General features: G+C 53.4%; 1 protein-coding gene across 2 annotated transcripts in view; it reads right to left on the bottom strand.

The window, feature by feature from the left end:
• celf2 (cugbp, Elav-like family member 2) overlaps positions 1–15,644 on the bottom strand; it is an 81,708-nt gene that overhangs the window by 60,364 nt on the left and 5,700 nt on the right. The window lies entirely within an intron of this gene.

Raw genomic sequence — 15,644 nt, 5'->3', positions numbered from 1 at the left:
AACGGAAAGTGCTAATGTTGTCAGGAGGATTGTGAATGTTTGGGAGGTGTAAACACGGTACAGTACCCCAACAAAGGCGGCAAGAGACGATTGCGCATGTGTGTCAAAAACACCCTCCTAGCAAAGATGCTGGGATCAGCTCACACCTCAAAGGACGATTAAAAGAAAAGAAAATTTGAGACAACTGACTGTCGCTCGTTATGGCTATGTGTGTACATCTATAAAATTAGATATACGTCCAGATACATTTGTCACTCGCCTAATAACAACAACAACAAGACTATAACAAAACATTTCAACTAAATAATAGAATCTTTTCTATCAAATAAAAAAAAAAAAGCATCCTCCACCAAGACTCCAGAAGGATCCATCCGCCTACACACACGCACGCACACACACAAACACGTATTAAAGGCAGCGGTCCCGGGGGAGAGACTGCATGTTCTTTCACACGTTTGGTGTGGTTGTGAAGTGCAGCTGCTTCCAAGTGACAAGTCGCTACGCCACATCCATACATGCATGCATGCATGCATGCGCACGCGCCACTGGATGTATATTCATGCATATGCATGCGAATACACAAAGAAGCAGACGTATAGAAAGAAAGGGGAAATAAATCGGGATGATTTTGCTCTCTTGCTATGAAACGCTTGCACCGAGCTAATTAGCGCTGATGACATGACGACTTGATTAACCAACAACGGAAGAAGGAACGAACGCGTCAAGCGTCGCCCGGGAAGCCCGCATTTTGCGGCTGCACCTGCGCCCCGCCCCCTCACGCGGGACACAAATACATAATGACGCTTCCTGCTTCGTCAACGCATATGAACTTATTGCAGTCGTACGTGTGCGTATGTGCGTATGTGCGTATGTGCGTATGTGCGTATGTGCGTCTGCTTTTCCATGGAGCCAGTAAATATTTGAGTCATTAGCCTTTTGGCCTGACTTAAAGATGATTGATTGGCGGCGCTTGCTCAAACACAGTATCAACTGTCTACTACGGACTCTTCCGTGCTATGGATAGCGCGCGCGCACGCACGCACACAAATGTGTACTTACTTAAGCACTTAACAGGAGTCAATAGACTCTTAATGCGAGCCGCGTGATTTGCCGCATGAGCAAACACGCCGGCAGGGGAGATAAGACCAGCATGGCGCTGCGAATAGCGCCCGCCTGCGTGGCTGCCCGCCTGCGTGGCTGCCCGCCTGCGTGGCTGCCCGCCTGCGTGGCTGCCCGCCTGCGTGGCTGCCCGCCTGCGTGGCTGCCCGCCTGCGTGGCTGCCCGCCTGCGTGGCTGCCCGCCTGCGTGGCTGCCCGCCTGCCCGCCCAACCTGGCCCTTTCCCGTCCTCCCAACCTGGCACTTTCCTGTCCTTCCGAAAAGGCTTTTTCTTCCCCCATTTGACATGATTTTTAACGACAGGAGCGACACGCTGCCCGTCACGCGGACACGTGCGCCCATCAAAGGCGCGTTGCTTTCTTCTATTTGGCGCTGGCGAGCGAGGGGAGGGCACGTTAAAGCGGCCCAATGAAATATTCAAAGATGCCCCGCAGTCAAGCTTGCGGACACGAATGGGCTTTTAAGCGTGCTTAAATATGGCTCGACTCAGCCCTCATTTTCAGGAAACAACGAGGCCAGCCGGAGGAAAGGCAGCGTGTGTTCCCATGGCAACCGGTTCTATTCAATCGGAGCGCCGAAACCAACGACGGAGACGGACTCGCTTTGCGGCTTCTTTGGGCAACTTTGTCAACACAAACGTCACTTTTTCACGGGAGGGAACCAAACGTCAAGGAGACAAATTGTTGCTACACGTACATTTTACAATACAAGGCTGTCTTCAAAAGCAATTTTGGAACAAATGAATTTCAATCGGGAGACTGGGTTTGACATCCTACGACATCCTACGAGCTCAGTCACCAAACAACGCCGCGATTGCGCCCGATGCCAATCCACCGAGTCGCCCGCCTCCGTTGCTGCGGCTGGGCAAAAATCAAAGAAGCAAGCAGAAGAAGGAAAGGAACGGAAATGTCGCCGGAGCGGCGGGGGCGTCGCCCGACGTGGCCCGAGTAACGAGGCCGGCGTTGCGGGGGACGCGGCTAATGCGGCGACATGAAAGCGCGCTTGTTTGGAACACGCCACGCCGGCTGCCTTCCCGCCACTTAGATGTGACACCCCGCCGGCTCGGTGACGCACGCACGCACGCACGAGACGTATTTGTGTAGCTTCCACACGCAAAACACACTCGCGCTACTGCTAATGAATGTCAGGTGTCGCTAACAGAACTGCCGTGAGCCCAAACGCCACAAGGCAGAATCTGTCACCGAAGCAGATTCGACTTAGTGACTTTGCTCGAGACTTCGATCGCCACCGAGAAACAGATGATTGATTTTTACGTCAACCGCAAAGAGCCCGAGAGAGACGGCGTTCATCCTCTCTCTGGTCATCCGACGGCCTTGTGCTAATTAGCATCAATTGCTGAGATGCGCGGGGAGGTGGAGGTCAACGGCTCTGCAAAGACAAGAGCCGCCTCGTCTTGCAAGTTCTATCCGAGAGCCAGAGAAAATGCAGACGACAAGATGGGGCTTGAAAAACCAGCTTCGGTGATTTCGCGTATTTCAGTGGCGGACGCCAAATGTTTGTCACGCGCGGTCGAAGCACTCCCGTCGAGCGAATAACGTGGCAGAAGCCCGGGGGGGAGGGGGCGGGGGGCTGGCAGTATGTCACCACGGTAACACCTGGAAAAGTCAGCCAAATGCCAGGTCACGGCACTCCAGCATCAAACCACAAAGAAGAAGTCGACGCAGAAGAAGGAGAAGGAGCGCACGCCTGACCTGCTTTGTTATTGTGAAGACAGACAGGCTTAGGTGACGGCCGTTCAAAATGGATTCCGCCGTCGTTAACGCTGCACACCGACGACTCCAAAGCAACTTTGACAGCGAAGAAAAAACAAATTCGCTCCCGGCGCCCTCTAGTGGAACCTAAACCGCGTCAAGGTCTTGGCGAAAGGTGCTACTTGCTAGCTGAAAAGCAGCTACTAGAAAGAGCTCGTTGTATTGCGCGGCACTTGTCAAGGCGCGTCAATGGTGACGGCTGCTTTCAACGCCGACCGTCTGGGGAAAGCTTTTGTTTTTATTTTGCTCCATCGTCAAAGGAGTTTGTCAGGAAATCTGCCAGCGAGGGCGGATTGACGGAAGAGCAAGAGGAGAGAGTCATTAGAGGAGATTTGTCACGACGTTAACAAAAGGAGGAAGAATGCGCCGCCGCCGACAGACAGACAGACAGAGGGACAGGGAGACAGGGAGGGAGGGAAGAGACACGGCTGGGCCCCAGGCGGGGCAGGAAAGACGCTTTCGCTCGTCGTCTTTGGCGTGACAGCGTCAAGATGACAAATGCCAAGTTGACAGACGGCAAGTTGACAGGCGCAAACTTTGGACGCCTTTCAGACGTGACGCCGAGAGGGCGTGCTGCGCAATCTTTCTTTCTCCTTTTGTTGGGAGGAGGCGGGGAAAAGCAAATTTCATGCTGGCTACCAATTTGGTGAAAGAAAATGTCCTGGATGAAGAGAAAGAAGGAAGGACCCAAAAGTCCCAGAGAATCCTTGGCCGACTCGATGCCTGGGAATGCTTTTCCCTGCCTGCCTCTCCAGATGTTGAACAGGCTCCGCTCGGCCGCTCGGATCCTTTCACCGTGCGAAGAAAAAAAAAAAAAAAGCAGAGCAAAGCGAGGCACGCTCAAGAGAAGAGGATAAGATAAAGACGGGGTGTCAAATAATAGTCGTCGGCGGAGGGGTGGGATGCGAGACCTCGGCTGAGCAGAGCCGAGCCGAGCTGAGCTGAGCTGAGCTCAGGTGCGTTTGTGAAATGAAGGTGGCGGCGGCTGACGGGCCAAACGGTTCCCCGAGGCTTAGCGCGCACGCCGCCTGATGATGGCACCGCCGCAAAGTGAGATGGCGCAAACGGCGGAGTTGATGGAGCGTCCCCCGAGGCAGCTTTAGATAAACACCTCGCGCCGACTCTTTGGGATTGAGCTGCCGGAACCTCCGAGTGGAAGAATGATTAGCATTTCTTAATGAACGGAGGATGGATGTGAAATTCTGAGGGGCCGGCCTTAATAGCCTTTTTCTACGGAGGGCAAAATGCTCGCAGATTCTCGCCCATGCTCGCCCATGCTCTTATTTCCCGTGACCCACTTTGCCCACATCACTTATTAGCAAAGGTGCAAGTGTGGAGGTGCGCAATTTCATTAAAACCTGCCAGGATGATGGCTTACGCACACGCACACGCACACACACACACACACACACACACTTCAAGTCAAGTTCAGATGCATTATTAAAGCATCTCCAACCAATCACAAACAGTCAACAATATTTCGCATTGCTTTCCTATCTTGCGTTTGGGTATTTTGTTTTGGAGTCAGCCAGCCAATTGGCTCAAAAGGAGGAAGTGGAAGGAAGGAAGGAAGGAAGGAAGGAAGGAAGGAAGGAAGGAAGGAAGGAAGGAAGGAAGGAAGGAAGGAAGGAAGGAAGGAAGGAAGGGAGGAAGGGAGGGAGGAAGGGAGGGAGGAAGGGAGGAAGGAAGGAAGGGAGGAAGGGAGGAAGGGAGGAAGGAAGGAAGGAAGGAAGGAAGGAAGGAAGGAAGGAAGGAAGGAAGGAAGGAAGGAAGGAAGGAAGGAAGGAAGGAAGGAAGGAAGGAAGGAAGGAAGGAAGGAAGGAAGGAAGGAAGGAAGGAAGGAAGGAAGGAAGGAAGGAAGGAAGGAAGGAAGGAAGGAAGGAAGGAAGGAAGGAAGGAAGGAAGGAAGGCAACATTTCAACCACGGTAATAATGAAAGCGTCGACATCGTAAGCCGCGTCACCTGCCAAGCGCGAGGGAGAAAACATGATCAAATGCGTCTGAGGGGGCGTTTCTCTTCTTTTTTTTTTTTTGCCGGATGAAAGTCCAAGTCCCCCCCGGGGACAGAGCCACGGGTGCCAGGAGGGTCGACATGATGAAAAGCCGCCTCGGAAAAAGGATGCAGATGAAGATGACGACGGAGCGGCGGCGAGATAATCAGAGCGGAAAAAGAGCTCAAAGACGGCGGGGGCGTGAAGGGTAATTTTTTTTTTTTCTTCCAGGAATCTGCTGGTGGCGCCATGCACCTTTATCCCGTTGTTTTTATTTGCCGCCTCTCACAGGGATTTTTGATTATATCCCGGGCAAAGCTTATGGAGGCTGCCAGTCAAACGCCGCCAATATCGCCGCCGCCGCCACCGCCGCTCGCTCATGAATTCATTCCCCTCCGCATGTTGCTATTCATATTAAAAAACAGGCTCATCATATTAAAGCGGCACGCAGTGCAGCCATCTTGTTTTTTATTAAAGAGGGAGCGAGCGGAGGCGGGCGCCCAACCAACCGACGAGCGAGCCAGCCAGCCAGCCAGCCAGCCAGCCAGCCATCGGGCGGGTCCTCCGCCCTGGACCGCTTTGCCATCTTTCGATAGGCAAAAGGGCGCCGCCACGCTATCTGGCTGTGGCAGGCATGACCCCACTTTGGCCCCCCAAAATTCCCCGATTGATGTGCACAATCCCTTAATCCGCTCTCTCCCTTTTTCTGCCACCGTCCCGCTTCAAACTAAAATACTACAGTGGAACAAAAAGAAAGCGTCAAATCTCTACTTGTACTTTGAGGTATACACGATGGACTTGGATTCCTTGCATTTTCAAAAAAAGAAACAATCTTAAATGTGTTCAAATAATAGAGTATTCATTGATGGCATGTGCGGTTTGGTAGCTTGGCGAGAGCGGGAAGGAGGGAGCGAGCGAGCGACGGAGGGACGCCGCTCCCTTCTCATGTCCACTGGCATCTTATTAAAAACAAACAACGACAAAAAGCCATGCGGGAGTTGCACTTGAGCAAGTTTGTCCAAGTCAAGACTTGAAGAGCAACGAGGTTGACGTGAGCCAAACTTTCAGGTCCTCGAGATGGACATGGCCGGGAGGGAGAAAGACAGAAAAGCTGAATTCTCTTTTGACACTCAAGTTGGACTGGGTGTCTGGAAATCACGGAGCCAACGGGATGCCGTGACGGCGGCCTCGGATCGCCACGGCTCGGCTCGGCTCGGCTCGGCCGCTCTCGTCTTTATCAGGACGGCTCCAGCTAATGCTTTCCCTGAAGAAAGCAATTAGAGCAACGCACTCATCTAATGCTCAGCGGAGGTGGCAGCCATGGCAGGACGGGGGCCGTGGCGGGGACGGCCGTGCGTTCTGTGCATCAGTGAGGCTTTTTTGCGAGGGGGGGGGGGGGAGGAGCCGCTGCCTAGCATCCCAACCGACTCGCAATTTCAATCCAAAAAGACGTGGCATTGCGACTTGTCTTTTCCCCCCGACAACCACCAAACGCCCGCAATCACCGTGGCAACGGGGGCCCACCTGTTTGCGTCTGGCAGATGGGTGCAATCACCCCCCCCCCCCCCCCCCACACACACACACAGACAACTTGTCGGAGCACCTAATTGCTTGTGATTGTTAGCTAACGGCCGACATGTTTTTTATTTAATGAAGACGCCTTTTGGTAATGAGCTGCCGCTGCCGCTGCCGCTCCTGCTGCCGCCGCCGCCGCCGCTAATTCAATCATGTTCAACATTGGGGCGGGCGAAAATGCGCCACGCTCAAAAACAAAAGAAATAGACGCAGGTGGAAACCTTGCTTTTCAAGCGTCCGTGCCATTCGCTTGACTTGAATATTGTCTCAGCTAGCTAATTCCCAAATGATTGTTTCTTGGTTACTTTCCGGCCATAATGAGCAAAACGATGAACCACCACCACATCGTGCAGCTATTTTGATCAACTGGCACGGCGGCGACCCAAGTGCTCGGCCGGCGGCGGGGGTCGGCGAGGTGGCTTTTAGCGCGGCGGTCGGGCTCAGCGAGAGGGCGGCGGCGGCCGGCGGCTCTTCCGCCGACTCTTTGTTAGCCTTCTTTTATCCGCTTGACGACCAGCGGAGCAAAATCAATGGCGCCGCTGGACGTCGCTTTCGCTGCTTCGCAGTTTGACCTCTTCTTGCTTTTTATTTGCACCTTTGCTAAAGTCCTCTCTCTCTCTCTCGCTCGCTCGCACACACACACACACACACACACACACCGCCCTGTATTGTTTCCCACCTAAAATGGACTTTTTCTGAGCTTGTAAAGTCAGTGGCAACCTAATTGAGACATTTGTTGCCATTTTTGACTCGTAGATAGTATTCTCAATTTGATGCCTCTTCAGTTTGGCAGGATGCAGGATGGCGAGTATAGAGCCCTGACCCCCGACCCCCCCGAAACAAGCTTACGCTTGAGCCATGGAGTCATGGAGCGCCTGGCACGAGATTTAGACGGGGCAATGCACAATACGTCTCCTTTAATTGACCGGTCTCCGCCGGAATGGCGCTCCTTCATTTTGCAGATCTGCCCACCGTTTTTTTCCCAGTCGCCCAAAGTATGACAAAAGAGGAAGCGGTGGAATTCTCTGGAGTTTCAATTAGCACCGCGCTCCGCATGAAATATGAGACGGGGTCGAAAAAAAACAATAGCAGCGACGGCCGCTGTTTTCCGGCTTCCTCCAATATTCCGTCCGCCGAGTCACTTTGCGCAGCGATTGGCCTCGTGAGGATGGCGCAGGAAGTGCTCACTTAACAAGACGCCAACCCCGTGGACTGGTCGCTCGCGGGGCACATCCGGACCGCTCCGGATGGATGGATGGATGAGCCCGCACGGCGGTTGCCGTGGCAACGTGGCGTCGGCTCATCATGCGCGGGCTCCGCTTTTTCTTTTTTTTTAATCTGCAGCCGTGTAAAAGGCGGCCAGCTCGCAGGCTGTCAATTTGCAGCTTGAGCGGCTTCAAGGTGAGCCCGGCCGGAGACGCGCCACACGTTTTTTTTTTCCCCGCCGTTGCCACCGCGCACCGACAAAGCCGTTTGGTGCGACCCGGATGTACATAATTGCTGTGATTGTCATCGGCCGGCGATGTTCAACAGCAGACGTGTGAAGCGATCGAGCCGAGCGTCAAATGGCAAGCGAAAAATGACCATAAAAGGATCCGCGAGCCGGCCGTTTTGTTTGCTGGACTTCCTAGCTAGCTAGCTAGCCCGCCTTTGGCTACCGATTAGCGGCAGAGCGGCTTTCCGTGCAGTGATCCAAATCCGAACGCGGCTCGCGGAACGGCGAGAAGCTTGAAAATCCATTGAATCAAGCAAAATATTGGGAACAGCTCTGGGCCACATTAAGCCAGCGCCCGGTGTTGCTAGCCTTCCGTCCGACAAGCGTGGCGCGTTCCTCATCAAAGGAACTGGACTAGGCCAATATCTGCCGCTGATTGGGAGAGAAAAAAAAAACCCACACAAACGCGTGAAGCAGATGGACGGACCAAACGGGAAGGCGCGCGAGATAACAGTCGAGCGGCGGTGGAAAGACGCGAGGAGGCTTCGGCGGCCAAATCGGAGGCGGCAAAGAGACAAAAAAAAAAAAAAAAAGGATTCACGCGGCAAAGAGGGGAAAAAATTCAAGTGAAAGATTCACACGACTGCGCCTCCTTTTTCGCCATCCTCACTCTAGCTCAGTGCTTCTCAATTATTTTCTGTTACGCCCCCCCTTAGCAAGAAGAAAACTATTCGCGCCCCCCCTCCCCACCGTGACTATCCTAACTTGTCTTGTAAGTCGTAAAATGTTGCACTGTCGCAAACGTGACAGAAGTAACAATGAGAGCGCCACTGCCCCCTGCTGTAGTAAACGCGCAATTACACTTTACTCTAGTACTGCCAAAAAAAAAGCCTGTTCCCCAGGGTCACACGCGCCCCCCCAGGAATAGCACCGCGCCCCCCAAGGGGGGCGCGCCCCACTATTTGAGAAGCACTGCTCTAGCTACAAAAAAAAGATGCTAATTAGAGAGGCCGGCTGACGCGAGGCAGGTTTAAAGGCTAATTAGCATAAAAATCCTCCATGCCGTATTTTTACCCCGTCTAATCAACACCCTCGCACGTATGCGCTTCTCACATGTGAAAGGAGGGGGGGGGGGGGGGGGGCGCTTTGACGCAATTAGAATGGAAATTAGCATCCCGGAGAAGAAGGCCATTGTTTTTTCTCGTCACTTTTTGTTGCCGAGGAAGAAAAGGGGACGGCGCATGGCAGTCTGTCAGACTCGGCCCATTTCGATTTTTGAATTGACACGCACGTTGGTTGCATTTGTTGCACTTTTTTCCACCGATTTCACTCGAGTTTCGACTGCGGTCCCAAAGGCGCCAGCCCCCGAGGAGACCGGACCGGGTCCAAAGCCCCAAAATGGGGTCACGGCCGCAGCGCCGACAGATGGCGTCGATCTGCTATCGATGATGACCGCCATGAAGATAAAGTCGCCTTGGGGGAAGCATGTGCTAGGCTCAAGCTCGCCAACGCCAGCCGGCGCTGCGATCGGCGCCTTGCGATGAGTCGCCGCAGAAGGAGGAAACGTTGGCCAGCCGGCGCGCTTCGCTCTCGGGTTGCCGCGGCGCTTTGCGGAGACGTTGGGCGCCCCGTCGTCGTGACGACAGCCCGCGCCCGCGTGGGCGAGCCAATTTATTGCTCAATTTATTTATTCATTGAAATCAAACAAATACTGTTTGAATTACGATGACAATACTGATTTCATTTGAAACGATTCTATTGATGACTATTCTATTGATAATTAAGGGAATCAAGCGATAAGTTAACAATAAAATGTCAAATGACATTGTGACAGAACACAAGTCACGTCTCGGGCGAGGTCTTTACACGGCCGGCCCGATCTGACCTGGCTCAATTAGTCGCTCGCAAACGGCCGTAAATCAGAGCCACAGCCAGCTTTTATTGGGCCACGGCGACGGCTAATTTGTGTTCACGCCCCCGAAAGCAGCAAAAGGTCAGCGGCGGGCACACGCTTCAGTCGATGGAGCGGACGAGATCGATGCGGCTAATGTCGGCCGGCTCACTGCTGCCGAGGAAGGCTGCACAAATACCTTCTTATACTGTTCCTTACTTCCTACTTTTCGGACACGTCCTCGCCATCACAGGCGAGATGGTTATTTCGGGCGGCAAAAGTGTACGTCGTAGCGCGCGCACGGCACGCACGTGCAACACCCCCCCCCCCGACGGCTGTTGACGAGCACACAATAACACAAAAAGATATTTTTCCCACGTCGCTTCTAATTATTTCTCCCTGCGTAATTTAATCCGCCGGGGCGGCGATTTTTCCATTCCCTCTCGGTACGCCGCGAGGCATTCGCCCGCCGCCGTTGTCTCTGAAATTGGATTATGATAACCTGTCAGCGCTTGAATTCCGCAAGGTATTAGCGTCGCCGCAGACGACGGCGACGGGGCGAGTGGCGTGGAACGAGGCGCCGCGCCCGCTTTACTCGCTGACCTCTCGCAGCGACATCCAGTAAGACGGCGACTCGCCGTCTCGCTCTCCTTTTGTTCGAAAGGAAGCGACTCAATTCAGCGCAACATAGTTCCTACAACGAGGCGGCGGCACGGCACTAATTGTGTCCACATGAAGCGCTTCAACTTGTTTCGTTGAGAAGCGGCGACAAACTCGGGAGCGAGCGTGTCCACTTTGAGGCGCCGGGAGGAGGAGCTCCAGGGCCGGCGGCCTCATCTCCATAAATTCCTCTGAACGCTCAAAGTTCACTCACAGTGCAGGGCCATTTTTTTTTTCCTCTCTGCTCTTGGCGAGTTCAAAAGTGTCTGTGTTGCATTTTTAACACACTGGAGCCGCCTTACCGGAGGTCCAACGCGGGGGCGCTTCTCTAAGCGGGATTCGCAAGCCGCGGCTAACGGGAATGGCCGGCGCAGAGTGAACCCAACCAAAGGTTAACCGCAGGTCACGTGAACTCAGGGTTTACGATTTATTTCCGGCGCAAGTGTTGAGCTCGGTAACCTTTGCAAGGCTCGCCCCCCCACCCCCGCTGTTAGCGCCCGCGTGTTGGCCGTGCTGGGGGAAAAAGCCGACTTGACGTGGCGCGGCGCGGCGACCGAGATTAGCCGCGTGCCGACAGTTATAGCCCGGTGCGCAATAAGAGGCGCCATCGCTCACTTTTAAAGGTCAGCGTGGCGAAACAAGGCGGTGCGCCAGAGGGACGGCAAATGACCGTACAAAAGAGCCACGGGGGAGGCAAAAGCCAGGACACGCCTGACGCACGTCCATTTGACCAACTTTGAACTCCAAAGCAACACCAGCCAACCTTTTCTCTTTTATTGTCACGAGGCAGAAATGACTGCCATTTTTTATTTTGGGCTTCCAGGTCAGCGGCGGGCGGGATTATGCAAATGAGGCCAATTGTGACAATACAGAGAGGGATGGCCAGATCTGCCCATGGGTTTTAATTTCACTCTTGATTCAGTTATTTGGATGGCAGCTATTCAAATGGCAACGTTACAACACACGTCGGGTCCAAGGCAGCATTCATCAGTGGGTTCTCCCCAAATACGAAGTTGCCGCTGTCATCGTTTTGACTAATGCGCTCATTGCAGCCTTGATGGACGACGTTGAAAAGTCTTATCGGCCTACGCGGACAAAATAAATGGCGACGCGGCGGCGGCCTACGCGGGCCACGCACAGGCATGAGCCAATCGATACGTCTCGCATGGGGCCGCCGCCGCTGCCGCCGTGTGAAGAAACGCTTGTATATTTCAATCGATGGCGGCAGATAGATGAATGACACGGCGAGACGCCTCCACACGGCCGGCTTTACTTGCGCCCGCGCGCGAGGATCAATGGGTGTGATGGACGAGCGACGGGTGCGGCGGGGCAAACCACCACGCTTCCCTCCCGTTCGGAGGCGTCCGGCCGGGGTGAAGGGACTCTGAGGTCAAAGGTCAACCATTCCACTCAATAAAAACAATAGAGCAATTCAAGCTTAAAAAATACGAAATGAATGAAAAAGTCAACGACGTTACAAATTGAATCAAGTGGGATGAAAATCTCTTTTGGGGAAATGCTACGCAATCGCGTCGTGGGAGGAAACAACAATTCGTTCATAGACACACACAGGTCAGATTTGTATCTTGCATGTGTGTGCGTGTCAGCAGGTGTTGCAACAAGAGCCAAGGAGGAGAGGCGCCTGACGGTTGGTTGGCTGGCGCCGCCATTTTGATGAACGACTTCATTGTGGCGCTGGCGCGTCCTCGCCCGCCACCGACGGACGGGCCAATCGCAGCCTGGCTGGCGTTCCGTTTGGACCATTCAAAACGACTCAAATGGCGCCGGGACATTTTTCACAATACCCAATGTAGGAAAAGGCAAAGAATGACGACAAAAATGGCCGCCGCAACTTCCTGCACGCTGACGCGGGGTCAGAGCGGCGGCAGGTGCGAGGCGCGCCGAGCAGATGCTTCCCGCCTTAATTACCTTCGACAAGGCTAACTGGTGTGTGATGGAGGAGCGCGGCGCGGCAGCTGGGTCCACCCCTCCCTCCCTCCCTCCCTCCCTCCCAGAAAAAAAGACCCGCGCTCTGATGTATTCAAATGCATGCGTGGCAAAGTCTGTCGAATGTCAAGTGAGCTCATCGGAAAGACGGAACGCGACCATCCGGATGAGCGACGGCCCGGGACCGCCGTTGCCCTGGCGGCCAATCAGGCGACACCGTCCAGACTAAGCGGGAAGCAAATACACGCGTTGATAGCGAGTGTTGACTGCCATATTGATGGCTGACAATCCATGAATAATTTAGAAAATTGGGTGGGCCGAATTCGGTAGGCTCGTCCGTCACGAATTGAGCCTCGAGAGGGTCGGGTCAGTTTTTGGCTGACTTCCCCGTGGCCTCCTCGCTCCACTTACATGAAAAGCGCGAGAGGTTTTTGTTTCCCTCTTGATCCGCAGCCTCCGAGCGCAATCGATGAGAAGCAGAAACGCGGGCCGCTGTCGAACACGAGAACCCCCCCCCTCCCCCCTTTGCTCAACACGCCCACTTCCTGGTTACAGAGGTGAAGCATCACCACGGGCAACGGGCCAAAGGAGGGGGAGGAGAGGGAAGAGTCAGGAAGGCTTGTAAAAAGATGCGGGGGGGAAGCGGGGGGGGGGGGGGGTCGATATTTTAGTGGATCGTGCGTGCACACACACCCGCACGCGCGGCGGCGTGGCATTCTCAAGTATTTGCCGCGCGTCATGAGTTAAACGTTGCCCGCGTTGGGAAAGCGACTAGAAATTAATCTCCCGGCCTGCCGCTGACACCGCGACCAGTCTTAACTTGGACTCCGCCATCATTAAAGCGGCCATTTAACCATGCGAGCGGGAGATTTCTTTCTTTTTTTTTTTGCCGTTTCTTTGAAAATGTCAGCCGATGATATTTAAAGGCACGAAGAGGATGGCGAGAGCCTGCCTCGGTCGTCGTCTTTTCTTTTGCGCTTCAAGTCAAATGAGAAGCACAAGGAAATCTTTTGGATGACGTGACACGTGGCTTCACATCCAGCTGCTACGTAACGTCACCTGCAAAAAGTCAACCTAGACCCGACATGCATGTATTCTCAATCGATTGCAAAATTGCTGCAGATTAAATCAACTTTCTCCCAAATTAAAAAATGAAAAATAAAAAGACTTGAGTGAAACTACTTTGCGAGACCGTTTTTTCCTTTAAATGATCATGCTAACACTGCTTTGGGCTAAAAGCAGCAGTGCGGAGTCCTGGCAGCCACGCACGCACGCACGCACGCACGCCCGCCCGCCCGCCCACGCTCACGCGCATTTCCTGTAGCGAGCGGCCTCCACACACTCCAGCGAGCGGCCGAGCGCCACCGGAGCCGTCAGGAGGGTCCGCCTCGCCAGTGCGCCTCCATTAGTGTTGGTGCACAAGAGAAGAGGCGGCGGGGAGGGGGGTGAGCTCGCCATCCACGGCTCCCACACGACTTTTTTTTTTTTTTAATGGCTTCTAATGGAATCTCGTCAGCGACGACGACGTGCACTTCGCCTTTAATTCTGTCAAGGCAATTAGGTGGCCGCGTGGCGCTCCGTCTGACATGTATATATGCGCGTTTTGAGTGCGGATGAATGAAAAGGCTTTGAACGGCGCCGTGAAAGCCAGCCGTGGGAGGTTTTATGCGGCTGGCTGGCTGGCTCGCTCGCTCACCCGGCGCAGCCCGCCTGGCGCGGCACGGCACGGCACGGCACTCTCGACAAACACTTTTTGCCACTGGGGGGGGGGAACGATTCTCTTCCGGCATTTATTGGCACAGTATTCCGCCAAGTTGTTTGTACAGTCTGCATTTGATTTGGCGCCGCCACTGCCGACCACTAGATGGCGGCACACCCTTTAGTTCATAGGTCAGCAACCCATGGCTCCGGAGCCACATGTGGCTCTTTCATCCTTCTGTTGTGGCTCCCTGTGACTTTGGAAAATACAGAGTATATTATAAAAATTAAATGTTATCTTAGTTTGTTCATTTTAAAATCTAATTCTGAATTTGAAGATTATGGTAAACTTGTAACATTCAAATGAAACGTTTTTAATATTTTTACCGCCCAAAACGTCTGGCAGCCGGCGTTTTTCCAGCACACTACCAGCGTGATAACTATAGGTAGGAAGTGAAGTAGGAGGACAACTGGCTGCACACTCCAGTCCACGCGATGGGACAGAAGCAGACTGCGTCTTTTTTTGGTTTGCATTGTTCGTTCAGTGCTGGTGGATAATATTTGGAGAAGTTTGGATTTTTAGCTCATAAATAAGAGGACAGGTGACTGCAGGCTGTTTGCATTTTTTGTTCAGTGGGTTGGGTAAGTTTGGATTTTTATTTCTTCAATACGAGGACACCGGGTATTTTATTTGAAATGAAGCATCAACCAAGTGTAAAATGCTTTTTGTTACATGCAGAAGTAAAATTCTGTGTTCCCTGCAGCACTTTGTTGATTTCATTTTCATAAATGCAATAGGTTTTTGTCCATAGCATAATATAGACATGCATAATATATATAGATAATGATGTCAAAATGGGTTGTGGCTCGGGGGGCTTTCTTTTCATTGGGGGGCGGTCCCAAATTGAGTAAAAGAAGTTGCCGACCCCTGGTTCAGTTTGACGTCGCTTCATTTTAACTACAAAAAGATGGACAGAGTTTTTGCTTGAGATTACAGAATGCCAACGCCTCTCAGATTCCGCCGGTTCGTTTTGACAAGTTCACGCGTCTCGATGGCGTCGAGGGACATCCAATTAGCGGCGGCGACGGCGGCGGCGGCGGCGGCACCAGGGGGGCATTGTTTGGCAGGAGGAGGAAAGCGAGGCGTGCTGACGGCAAGTCAACTGCCATCTTGGATTCACCTGGCAGCCTTGACAAGAACGGGGGAGCCTTTCCTTCCCTGCGTCGATTCAATCGTGAATGCGTTTGGAGATGGCTCGGCGTGTCATACGGGCGAGCGGGCAGATGGTCGCCGGCCGGCCGGCTTCATTAAACCCACTTCAAAAGCCATTGGCGCCGTGCGAGCCAAATGCACACAAACGCACTAAAGTGAGGCTCCCAAGAGCCAGGAAGCAGTCCAAGCCAATGCGGAATGCTTTGGGGGAGGCCCAACACGATGGCTTTTGGTCCCGCAGCAGACGTACAAAAATGCTACGACAGCCTCGGGTACTCGCTTGACACCAATGACTACTTTCCTATTGACGGCAGATGAAACCAAAGCGCGTTTGGTCCTCCGTTG

The sequence above is a fragment of the Syngnathus typhle genome, linkage group LG21 (assembly GCF_033458585.1).
Source record: "Syngnathus typhle isolate RoL2023-S1 ecotype Sweden linkage group LG21, RoL_Styp_1.0, whole genome shotgun sequence".
In the NCBI taxonomy this organism is placed as follows: Eukaryota; Metazoa; Chordata; class Actinopteri; order Syngnathiformes; family Syngnathidae; genus Syngnathus; species Syngnathus typhle.
This window is presented reverse-complemented; position numbering and strand designations above follow the sequence as displayed.